This window comes from Phoca vitulina, unplaced genomic scaffold, assembly GCF_004348235.1.
Source record: "Phoca vitulina isolate PV1807 unplaced genomic scaffold, GSC_HSeal_1.0 scaffold1, whole genome shotgun sequence".
Lineage (NCBI taxonomy): Eukaryota > Metazoa > Chordata > Mammalia > Carnivora > Phocidae > Phoca > Phoca vitulina.
The window spans coordinates 17043983-17057017 of NW_022589704.1; positions in this window are offsets into that span (position 1 = coordinate 17043983).

Below are 13035 nucleotides of genomic sequence, written 5' to 3' on the forward strand. Positions count from 1 at the left end.
TCCAGAAATCAGATTGCCTATAAGATAAAAATATACAGATAACTTTCTGTGTGTCATAAATAACCAATTAGAATGAAATATGAAAAACATCTATTAACCTCAAATTAAACTAGACCTATGTGAACTATAAAACTTTAAAATATATATATTAAAGATATGAAATCGGAGAGAGGGGTCATATTCCCAAAGACAAAAAGTGGATATTATAAACATATCAAATCTTTTCAAAACAATGTATAAATTTCAAGTGAATTTAAGGGACACTGGTGATAAATGATAAGGAAGAGCCGAGATGACATGGTAAAATGATCCTCAAAGTTTATCTATTTAAAGCAATATGCAATTGCTATAAAATTGGGAAAGAATACAGGCCTCTTCTTACCAGACATTTTTAAACTGCAATAATTAAACAATCTGTTATAATGGCAAAAATAGATCAACAGATCAATGACATTGAATGGATAGCCCAGATAAGCCACACACAGTCACACACAATTGTGGATCTAAGACTGTACAGCAAACACATAGTAGTATGTAATAGCTACATATGATGTATGCACTTCATATGGATAGCAATTTTCATAGTTACAATTTATATAGGCATGCATATAGGTATAAATAAGTTTTTATATGTGGATATTATATGTAAATATACATAATAAGTATAATAGTAAGTCTATGAGAAATTTATATAAACAATATTTAAATTTGGTATATATCCAATTGTAAAATGACAAACACTGGTGAAAAGTGGACTACTTAATAGATGCTACTAAAAATTAAGTTATATGGAAATTAAAATCCTATTTCAAATCCTAACACCATCTCTAGAGAAAATTTTAGTTAAATGCAAACAGTTAAATCATAAAAATCTCACATTTAATTATGCATTTATTTCATCTAAAAAAGTATTTGATAAATATAAAAGAAGTAAAATAAATTACTATGAACCAAAAGGATAAATTTGATTTTTTTTTTAATTATGTAAAAAGTCAAACTTTCAGGAGCGCCTGGCTGGCTCAGTCAATTAGGTGTCTGCCTTTGGCTGAGGTCATGATCCCAGGGTCCTGGGATGGAGCTCTGTATCAGGCTCTCTGCTCAGTGGGGAGTCTGCTTCTCCCTCTGCCACTCCCCCTGTTTATGAGCTCTCTCTCTCTCAAATGAATAAATAGAAGTGCTTGATAAAAAATGTCATAAACATCTAGAAATGCAAATAATGTGTATATCTTTAATTTAAAAAATTCATTACCAAGTCCCCCAATAGAAAAATGATAAAAAAAAAAAAAAAAAAAAAAAAACCTGGCATAGATAATTCACAGAGGTGGCTATACAAATAACTAAAAAATATATGACAAAGTTTCAATTTATTATGAAGGAAATCCCATTTTAAAAGTCAGATACTAATTTTTTTCCAATCATATTAGGAAAATTTTCAAAAATACTCATTAACACTAACAAGTAGCCACTGATCTTGATATTTTTGTATGGTAGAGATATGAAACTTCTAGAGATCAATTTGGCAAAGAATAGTTAAGAATCTTAAATATTTTTAATGACGTATTTTGAAGTGTGTACCTTTTAGCTAGCAATAGTACTTTAAGCAATGCATCCTAAGCAATGTGGACAATATTTATATATAGGGACATTTACCTTAACTTTATATCTATGTAAAAAATTTGCAAAAAAAATTATGGAAACGTTAAATAAGTTATAGAAAGAAATAGTGTATATTTGAAAACTTTTTTAATGTTATGAAGAACTGTTTATGATACGATGCTGAGCTAAGAAAGGGGAATATAAAATCATATATATTTACCAATGTGAAAACGGAATGTTATTTCTATATACTTGATAAAGAAAAATGACCAGGGGGCACCTGGGTGGCTCAGTCGTTAAGCGTCTGCCTTTGGCTCAGGTCATGGTCCCAGGGTCCCGGGATCGAGCCCCGCATCGGGCTCCCTGCTCCGCGGGAAGCCTGCTTCTCCCTCTCCCACTCCCCCTGCTTGTGTTCCCTCTCTCGCTGTGTCTCTCTCTGTGAAATAAATAAATAAAATCTTAAAAAAGAAAAGAAAAGAAAAGAAAAATGACCAGAAAAAAATTTATAAAATCGAAAAGCAATCATTCCTCCGAGGTGGGGTATAGATCGTTGTTTGTATGTTTTTTAGGTGTTTCTGGTTTCTAAACTTTCCACAGTTAACATTTATTACACTTTTAACATAAAGTGTTAAACATGAAAAGTTTCAGAGAAGCATTTATCCCTCGAACAAGATACACTTCCTCACGTGAGGAGTTAACAGTCTAATGAGGAAACGGGCTTCACATGACAGGGGAAATGAAATGGCAGAGCCATGGGTCTGAACGCCTTTGAGGCATCTGAGGAGGGATGCTTCATAGAAGGGGCGAGACTTCAGCGGCGTGCACGGCAGGAGCCATGAGGAAAAGGATTTCTAAGGAATGGGAATACTCATCACTGGAATCTGTCTGTACAGGGACATAGGCAGATGCTAGCTTTGGATTGAGGGCAGATAAGCTTTCCACTGAGAAAATGTACAGAGAAGGGAATGGTGAGCAGGACTCTGGAACTTTTATAGGCAGAGGTGGAAAGATGCGGGACTTGTGGCAGGCGGCTCTAGTCTCTCTCTTCATAGAGAGTTGGCTGAGAATGAGACAAAAGGGATCTCATGAGACTTGAAAAAAATGGAGAGGCGGTTGGCATGCTCATGCTGAGAAATGGGAAAAGGAGCCTTAACCAGGCACAAGTAAAGGGCTCAGAGCAGCCGTAGACACTGGGTATTGGAGGAAGCACGGTGTTGGCTGCTGGCTGGGCAAGCTCCAGTGAATTCTCATGATATACCCACTTCTGTGATTCCAAGGGAACCACACGGTCTTTCATCACATGCAGAAGGCACATGAGTCCGTGTAGATTTATCAAGCTGCTACCAAGTGGCCACGGTGTATCGGGTGCCATATCTTTCCACATCAGTTGTCATTTTTATCACACGTATTCAAGAACATTAACCAGTGTGAAGTCCCCATTTAGAAAACATATCTAGAAGCGCCCCGTACCGTGTACAGTTCATATCTGCAATGATCGTGCTAAAGAGAAAGTATAAACAATGATTCAGAAGCCAGCCGCTTATTCTCAAGTGAAGAAAGTAATTTGTGTTATTTTCAACTTGTTATAACTTTCTTCTTCTGAGCCAAAGCATATTCAAAAAGATATCCAGGATTAATTAGGTAGGACGGTGGGCTGGGGGGCAGTGCCACACAATTTTGTCATCGATTATACAATGTTGCATGGTAAACTGATCMTTTCAAGCATAGTCATATTTCCCTGCCAATGGACAAAGTATTAATTTCATACCTGGGATGTATTCGTATTTATTTCCTATCTCTTAAAGCACTTGAACCTGAGCCAGTTCTTTGGAAGTCATTGCATTTCTCTCTCTCCACTTCCTTAAACCCAGACTAATTGGAGAGGGAAATGGAATTTGTTACTGTTTTAAATAATCCTTGTTGCTCCTCTTCTCCTTTCAGGTGGAAAATTATGCATTTCAATCTGCTAGGAGAAGAGTAAAGGCACTTTTCACAGTGCCAGATACCAAGGATCATGAAGATGATTTTCTCTTCTTAAGCTGCTGGTGCTGATCTAATAGAATGGAATAAAGGCCAGAGGAATTGTGAGGGTAATTAATCCCAGAGCCTGTAGCAAAAAAAAAAAAAAAAAAAGGAAAGAAAAGAAAAGAAAAGCTAAGCTGCCCATCACTGAAAAGCCATCATTCTAGAAACAAATACCTGCTGTTGTTTGAACACCCCAGATCATCTCATGCCTCTATTCTTAAGCATGTGACATTCACATACAGCTAAAGTTCTAACCTACTATCACCCCTTCCATCCAATAAAGTTCTACTTTACCCTCAAGATATAACTCAGTCACTTCCTTTAAGAGCCCCGTAACAATAGCACATAAAGTCCTTCATTAGCTTGAATCCCATAAAGGTCAGCTTGATGAGTACCATACCCAGACAGTAGAGTGAAGAGGTTGCGGGGGGATGATCTCTGAGCCCTTCCTGACTCCATCACGTCCTCTGCGTGTGACCAGTTTTCTTACTTTGCAGCGAAGCAGGGAATTCCAAGGCATCGTCTCTTTGCACTTGGCGGTATTATAGTTACATGAAATTTTAGAACTACTTGGAATCTGAGACATCATCTAATCTAGTATATCATATTTTCAGATGAAGGAATTCAAGTCCAGGAAGAAGAGTGTCTTATACGAAGTCGAGTTGGTATCGAGAAATTTGTTGTGGAAGGATGATCAGAGAGCAGGGGCTTCCCTAGAAGGGGAGAGGAGCATGACCAGGGAAAGAAGGAAGTGGTTGGCAAAAACAAAACAAAACAAAACATGACTAACCAGAGGGAATCATAAGAGGAGATTCAACTGGGAATTGGAATAAAAACAACTGAAAAATTCTGAAACCGGCATTAATGATATTACCTCCAAAAGAAAAATAATATTTAACAAAGGAAGTTTATTTAAAACCTCAATTCATTTATTTCCCTTAATTAGGCAATAAAATTGTGTCTACAATATGTTCCCATCCTATTGTCTTTAGCATTTCACATAGAAATTAAAATATAGTCAATATTTTTAGAAACCTGTATTTCCTAGAAATTTCATCCACATTTCTGGTACAGTTGGAACTGTTGCAGGGACAATCTAAGTGTTGGTTTCATAATGAAACTCCCAGCTCCAAAAAAAGACAAACAACTCATTCGTATTTTTTTCCGACATTTCTTTTTGTTATCACATTTTAACAAAAAGAGGAATACACCACCACAATGATGAGGCTACATTAAGGGCCAACTGACAGAGCTCCTAATGGCTCAGGCTAGAACAATTTGAGCAAAAAATAAATAAAGTAGCATTTGCTTATAACCCAAATATATAAAAATATCCATGAATCCATACTGATATAAATTACTGAATAAACAAAAGGGGGAGTATACACAAATCTCCCATGGAGAAAAATTTCAAATTATTTATTGTAGATATTCTGTTCTCCAGGAGGTGGAGAATAACACCGCACTCCTTAACTGTGGATAGCACATAGCAATGTCCTTCCAAAAAGGACAGTAGGGAAAGGGAGGGGGGGAAGTGACTTTGAATTGGGGAAACCTGACACACACTATCTCAGTCAGTTGATAAAGACCATCCTCAATGGTGATAAATCATACTGGCATTCCACACCCTTGATCAGATGTGATGATACTTTAGGTCTGTGGTCTTATTCCCCCAAAACACACAAGAACAGCCTAATCATGAAAAAAAAAAAAATCAGACAAATGAAATTGAGACAGTCTACAAAATACCTGACAAGGACCCCCCTCAAAACTGTCAAGGTCATCTAAAACAAGGAAAATCTGAGAAATTGCCCCTGCCAAAAGAAATGATGACAAAAGGTAACATAATCCTGGAACACAAGAAGGACATTAGGTAAAATCTAAGGAATTCTAATTAAAGTGTAGATTCTAGTTAATAATAATGTACAAATATCAGTTCATTAATTGTGACAAATGTACCATACTGATGCAACATGTTAATAATAGGAGAAACTGGGTATAAGGTATTAGGGAACTCTCTAACTTTGTAACTTTCCTGTAAATCTAAATCTATTCTAAAATGAAAGGTTTATTAAAAAAAATGGAAAAGATATGATTTAGTTTTGAAATTTACATTAAAACCATCTAAATAAGTAAACCTGCTTCTTGTCAAATCTCTGTCCCTGGGAGTTAGGAATATAGGTGTATGGACTCACATAGGGAAAAAATCACTCCTATTTTTCATCTTTTGACTTGAGAGCAGGTTTGCCGACATTTCAACCAAGGAGTACATGTTGAAAAACAAACCAAAATGACCAAATATTTTTGTACATTCTGAACCTCAGACAACATGAGCTGGAGTATGACCTGAGTCTGTAAGTTCAATGCCTCCAGCAGGAGTTATCCTCCAGAGCACTATAAATATATATGACTGCAGACCGAACAGAATTTTTTTTCAAAAAGCTGGTCAAACTACAAATCTAAAATAGACCATAAGATTGCAAGTACAAATGTAGCTTGACTACAGTCTCTAAGACACAGAAGACGGGAAAGACACTAAAAACTATGGAATAATGAGACACACTGAGATTACATTCTTACCTAATAACTTTTCCTTTTGCCTGATCTTTCCCTCCTGGTATTTGAAGGGTATAGAAAATGAAATTTAATTGAAAACAAGAATTCCTAATGTGATTTAAGTTCTCAGTAGATGAATGAATATATCAGGAAAATTGTACTGATCTTTTATGGAGCTAAACTTAAAAAAAAAAAGTAAGCCCCAGTAGGTTATGTACAAGTCTATTATATTCTTTGGGAGCTTCAGCAACACATAACCAAAACCTAAATGATGGCGAAGGGCTTTCTTCTGCATCTCGTGGGCCAGCTTCCATGGACAGTCTATGACAGAGATTATAATCCAATTCATTTTTCATTTATACAATATGATAGATATTATTTTTTCTTTTTTGAAATAATTTATGAATATATTCTAAAGTTTTCTCTTTTTGAGTGGAGGTGAAAATTAATATGATATTCCTCTATTGCTCAAACAAGTTAAATATGGAAATTCTTCAATAAACTTTGGACATAGAAAGGCCACTTAGTTAATCCTCACTTAAAACTACATTTTTTATTCTATTATCTAGAAAAATAACATCATAAAAAGGAATTCAATATTATCTAGATAATTTGGCATAAACTATTTTGAGACAGAAAGTATCCATCAATAAAAATCCCATTTAAATTTTAGTTAAAGAGGGCACGTATTGAATGGAGCACTGGGTGTTATGCACAAACAATGAATCACGGAACACTACATCAAAAACTAATGATGTAATGTATGGTGATTAACATAACATAATAAAAAAAAACTAGTTACTGGGAATCCTTAGCAGTCTGAGGCATGTTCTTCATCCAGAAGCAGGTGGCAATATGACGGGCCCTTGAGAGAAGGATATTCAAGGAATATATAGTGTTTTCATACATGCTTGAGCCTCACCCACTGAGTCCTTGGCAAATAGCACCTGATCACAGCCTTCACACTTCACAGTTACAAAACAAAGCATTTTGACTCTCCTGCTCTCTTTTTTGCCTGATTCCACTTCAACTTTCAGATCTATACTTAAAAGCAATTGCCCCAGGAGGCATTTTTTAAACCTCTAAACTGTGGAGATGTACCCTTTGACTAATACACACACACACACACACACACACACACACACACACACACAGATACATACTCAGTACAGCATTTATTTCTGAAATTCAGAAATTACATGTTCGATGTTTGACTCCTTAAAACTGTAATTGCAATAATTCTACTTGCCATATGACATAACTGATACCAGACTAGCCTTTTCACCATAAACAGCCATAAAATTGGACAAAATCTGAGCCAACTATTTTTATACATCAGACAACATGCAACATAGGATTGTGATCTTTGAGAGAAAGGGAAAACACAAGGTTAGCCCCATGTTTGTTTGCCCTGGCTTTCTTCTTGGGAATACATTCCAAGCTGGTGCACTCACAGGTGGATCCCAGCAGAGCAAAGTGGTCTTGCTGAGCTGAAAAAGGTGTAATTGGAATATAGTGCTGCTGAAGGGAATGAAAATGGCCCAGAGTCTGCATGGGAGTTTCCAGTGGGTTCTTGGCCAAGGGTTGGGCTGCACCTACTCAGGGAGAGAATCCACAAGGCCAAGGAGAAAGTGCGTGATGCAGGACTGAGAACCTAACAGAGATGTGAAATTTTGTGTAGGACTGGAAGATGATGGAGGCCCAATCAGTGTGTTCATGGATTGGAAGACTCATATCATTTCTCACCAAACTAATCTGTAGATTCAATACAATTCTGACCAAAACCTTAGCAAGCACTTTTTTTGAAATTGGCAACTTAATGATAAAAATTATATAGAAATATAGAGGACCTAGAAAAGCCTAAGCAATCTAGGATAAGAAAGGAGGAGAATAGAGGACTAATACCACCTGATTTCCAGGCTAACCATGAAGTTACAAGGACAGTTGGCATTGGCATGTGGATACACACAGTAATCAATGGAAGAGAATAGAGTCCAGAAATAGATTCACAAATACGAAGTCAATTGATTTTCAACAAGGCTTCAAGGCAGCTTAATGTGGAAAAGTTGTTTAGTGTTTTTTTTTTTTTCAAGAAATGATACTGGAATGACTAGATAAATGAATGGAAAAGTGAGAATATTGATCTCTACCTCACATCAAATACAAAATTTATTTAAGGTATATCATAGACCTAAATGTAAAAGTTTATATTGCAAAGCTTCTGGAAAATATGGAATAGCTTCACAATCTTATAGTAAGAAAAAAATTTAGCAGACATAGAAATCACTAGCTATTAAACAGAAACAAAAATTATAAACTAGACCTCACAGAAATTAAACAATTCTCTTCATTGAAAAAAAAGTCTTAAGAAAATATAAAAGATAAGCCCAAAACTTAGAGAAATATTTGCAATGCATTTATCTAACAAAAGACTTACAGTCAGAATGTGTCTTCATAAACTCCTAAACAAAGCAACACAATTTTAAAAGTTGTAAATAAGACTTGAACAGAAGTTTCACAAAAGAATGCATAGGCATGGCTAATAAGCACATGAAAAGAGAAATGTAACTTGAGAAACCACAACACAATAAGATGCCACTTCACTGTCAGCACCAAATATTGATGAGGATAAGGAGCAACAGGAACAATGAACTATTTCTGGTTAAGTGTAAAACGCTGTAACCACCTTGGAAAACTATTTAGTAATTTCCTTTAAAGCTAAATATACTTTAATCATATAATCCAGCCATTCCCTCCAGGGTATTTACTCAAGGGAAATAAAAATATACATTCACAAAAAGTCCATTATAGAATATTTGTAACAACATTATTAATTATAGTCAAAACAAGAACTAACTCAAGTATTCAAAACATCACAAATAGTGACATATTCATACAGTGAAATACCATCTGAGTAATAAAAAAGAATGGACTAGTGTTACATAAAAAATAGATGAATCATGAGAACATTAAAATAAGTGAAAGCAAAAGATGCTAGACACAGAAGAATATAGATTATAGGGATCCATCTCTATGTAGTTCTGAGACAGGTCAAACTAATCTATATACTAGAAATCATGACTGTGCTTGCCATGAGGGGTGGAGGTTGACTGGAAGGAGACATGCAGACACATTGTGAAGTGATAGAAAAGACATGCATAATGATTGGGTTGTTGGATATACAGATAAATACATTTGTTAGGGGTGCCTGGGTGGCTCAGTCGTTAAGCATCTGCCTTCGGCTCAGGTCATGATCCCAGGGTCCTGGGATGGAGCCCTGCATTGGGCTCCCTGCTCAGAGGGAAGCCTGCTTCTCCCTCTCCCACTCCCCTTGCTTTTATTCCCTCTCTCCCTATCTCTCTCTCTGTCAAATAAATAAATAAAATCTTTAAAAAATACATTTGTCAATATTCATGTACCTGTATATGTAATGTCTGAGCATTTAACTATATGTAAATTTTGCCATAGTTAAACAACAACAACAACAAAAACCTCCAAGTTCCTTGTGGTCAGAGATATTGGCTACCTTATTTATCCTCTGAAATTCCAGGAGTGATAATACTTGGTATATATTAAGTCCTTAATAAGCACATGTTGAATGAAGTATTTTGTTTAAAAAGGAAGGCAAAGCCTAATCCTTATCAGTACATTGGATTCTACAGAGAAATCTGACGATTCTTCCTTTTTAGGGTTTATTCAGAAGACCCCCACTTCCTGGACTTTTGGTTCCTAAGATTCTCATAGCTCTAGACATGCAATTGAGTACATGAACATTATGTTCAAAAGAGACGTGTAGAAGTGGTTTAACTATCAAATTAACATAACCTTTATTAAATGGCACATAAAAGTTCATGACTAATAGCATTTATTTTGATTATTGACAAAGTAGATGGGATTCATGAGGAATAATCAAACTGATAGGAAATGTTCTGATTGGTCAAGGGGTCAACATTTATAATTAATGGAAAATTATAATAGTTCACAAAATGACATATTCCAGAATCAAAAGTGATCACCCTAATTATTTTGATGAGATTGTAAATGAAAGCCTAGGCAACCAGTAATGATGACACATTTTTATATAAATCATATGTACTGACGTATGTTAAGAAGAAATGTTTAAAATTTCATCCAATTTACATTAGCTTAATTTTTGAAAGGCTTGATCTTCAAATAATACATTTTCTTTATTAAGGAAATGATTCTAATCTTGATGGAATTTATTGCAAAAAACAAAACAAAACAAAAAAACAATAGACTATTTCATCAGTACTGAAGGCCTGAACTAAATGTCAGATTTTTATTACTTTGAATATTGATGGCATGTCCTATGAATTGTTTATCATGGGGATCAAGAACACCTTGATTATTTATGCTAATTTAAATTTTATTTTTCATGGGACCTTTACACACCCATATGTCATAACCTTATGCATTAAATAAGAAAACTATAAAAATATCAATCTTGTTTATGAAGAAACTGAAACACAAAGGTTATCTGAACTATCTAAAGCTATAGAACTACTTAATGACGAAAAGCAGGAATAGAACATGAATTTAATGACAAAAAGCAGGAATAGAACATGAATTTTCATGTGCCCAGATCCACCAGATCATAGTGCTTACTGCTTCTAGACTAACAAAAGCCCAAGCCGATACTAATTTCTACAATGTCAGTGACTCCATAGTGGAGATTAAAGTCTTTCTGAATGAACACGTTCTTTGTTTTCTTTCAATTCAAGATGACTTTAAACATCACATCATTTTCAAAACATTTTTGGTGGGAACTATTGCACTTAACTTTCTTCCTCTTCATTTTAATCGTCTCAGGAATAAGAAAGACAAAAGCTACACCATGGCCCAGCTCCTATCCAGCTCTCTAGTCCTATTTCTCATTGTTCCCTGGCCAATTCTTCTTCTTCTTCTGTGTTTTGTTTTGTTTTGTTTTGTTGTTTTTTAAGGGGGGATTAGGGGAAGAGGGAGAGAAAGAGAGAATCTTAAGCAGGTTCCACACCCAGTGCAGAGCCCAACTCGAGGCTCAATCTCACAACCCTGAGACCATGACCTGTGCTGAAATCAAGAGTCGGATGCTTAACTGACTGGGCCACCCAGGTTCCCCTCCCTGGCCAGTTCTATTACCTAACAAGCAAGGAGCTATTGCTTGTAATTCTATAAGCTTCATGCTGTCTCTAGTCAATGTGCTTGAATGCAGGTTTTTCCTTTGTCTGGAGTGTACTCCTTTACCTTACCTGCCTGTCTTCACATGACTAAATACAGCTTCATGTACAATAAGGGCACAATCCATAAGCAATCCTATAATAACTATGACCCATTACATGAAAAACTACTCAGCATTATTTACCCATCTATCATCTATCTATCTATCTATCTATCTATCTATCCATCTACAAAATTACAATGGTAGTAGGAAATATTGATATGAATTGCAATAAAAAAGGTGAGCCAAATAGGAAAAGAACAGTAGGATGTCTGAGTATATATTAAATAAAATTGAGGAGATTTTTACCAATGATAGATGTGATCTAAGGAAAATTAAATATAGGAAAAAGGAAAACTGAAAGTGCTTCAAGGTGGGACTCCAATTTCATGGTAAAGGAGGACATTAAGTGTGATTGGGTCTTACTGTACTCATTACCACATATCTCTCAATTTCTTTCTTCTGTAACATAGTTGTATTGTACTTCCGCCTTTTTTTCTTTCTTTTTTTTTTTTTTAAAGATTTTATTTATTTGACAGAGAGAGCACAAGCAGGGGGAGAAGCAGACAAAGGAGAAGCAGGCTCCCCGCTGAGCAAGGAGCCAGATATGGGGCTCGATCCCAGGACCCTGGGATCACGACCTGAGTCAAAGGCAGCTAACTTAACTGACTGAGCCACCCAGGCACCCTTGTTCTCCCACCTTCTTGAAGTTAGGTGTGGGCATGTGACATTTTGGTCAATGAAATACATTTCATTTTTGGATGAACACTTGAAGACATAGTACAAGTTTCTTCTTGTTCCCTTTCCCTGCCCTGATAATCATGGAAACCTGGAAATAGAGTCATGTTACACCTATGTTCCTGGGTGGACTGTTATAAGAAAGTGAAACCTTTGTTTCATCACTGAGATTTGGGGGTGTATTTCCTTCCGTGGCCTATCCTGACTAAGGTAGCAATACTTTATTACTCATTGAAATGAATCTAATAGAAATAGGTTAAAAAGTTCAGTATAACAGGGGCGCCTGCGTGGCTCAGTCAGTTAAGCATCCAACTCTTGATTTCAGCTCAGGTCATGACCTCAGGGTGGTGAGACTGAGCCTTGCCTCCAGCTCCACCCTGAGTGTGGAGCCTGCTTAAGAATCTCTCTCTCCCACTCCCTCTCCCACTGCTCCTCCCGCCCTCCCCACCACCCCACGCACAAACACGTGTGCACACTCTCTAAAAAAAATTCAATATAACATAATTGAAAAGCATGTAAATTTTGTTTCTAGTGTCTTTATAACTACTGTGCACATGTGTTATACAGTGAAATTGAACAAGGTGATGCTTTGACAATCTAGAAGCATTTTTTCCATTTTCAGAAGAAAGCATGCTCGATATTTTTTTTGGAATGTACCTCTTCTTGTAAGGGAGACCTAATGAGTGGGAGAGTGAATGGCCATAGTCTCTTCAGTTCTCCCTATTGCTTCCAGAGTGGAATAGAGTGTTTGTGGAAACAATTGGCAAAGAGACCTGGAGAAATTTGGTCACCTGCAATGTTTCTGTTTATGAGAAAGTATGTGCAAATTGCTCCATAGCACCTCTTGCTTTGTATTTTCCTTTCCTTTCCTTTCCTTTCCTTTCCTTTCCTTTCCTTTCCTT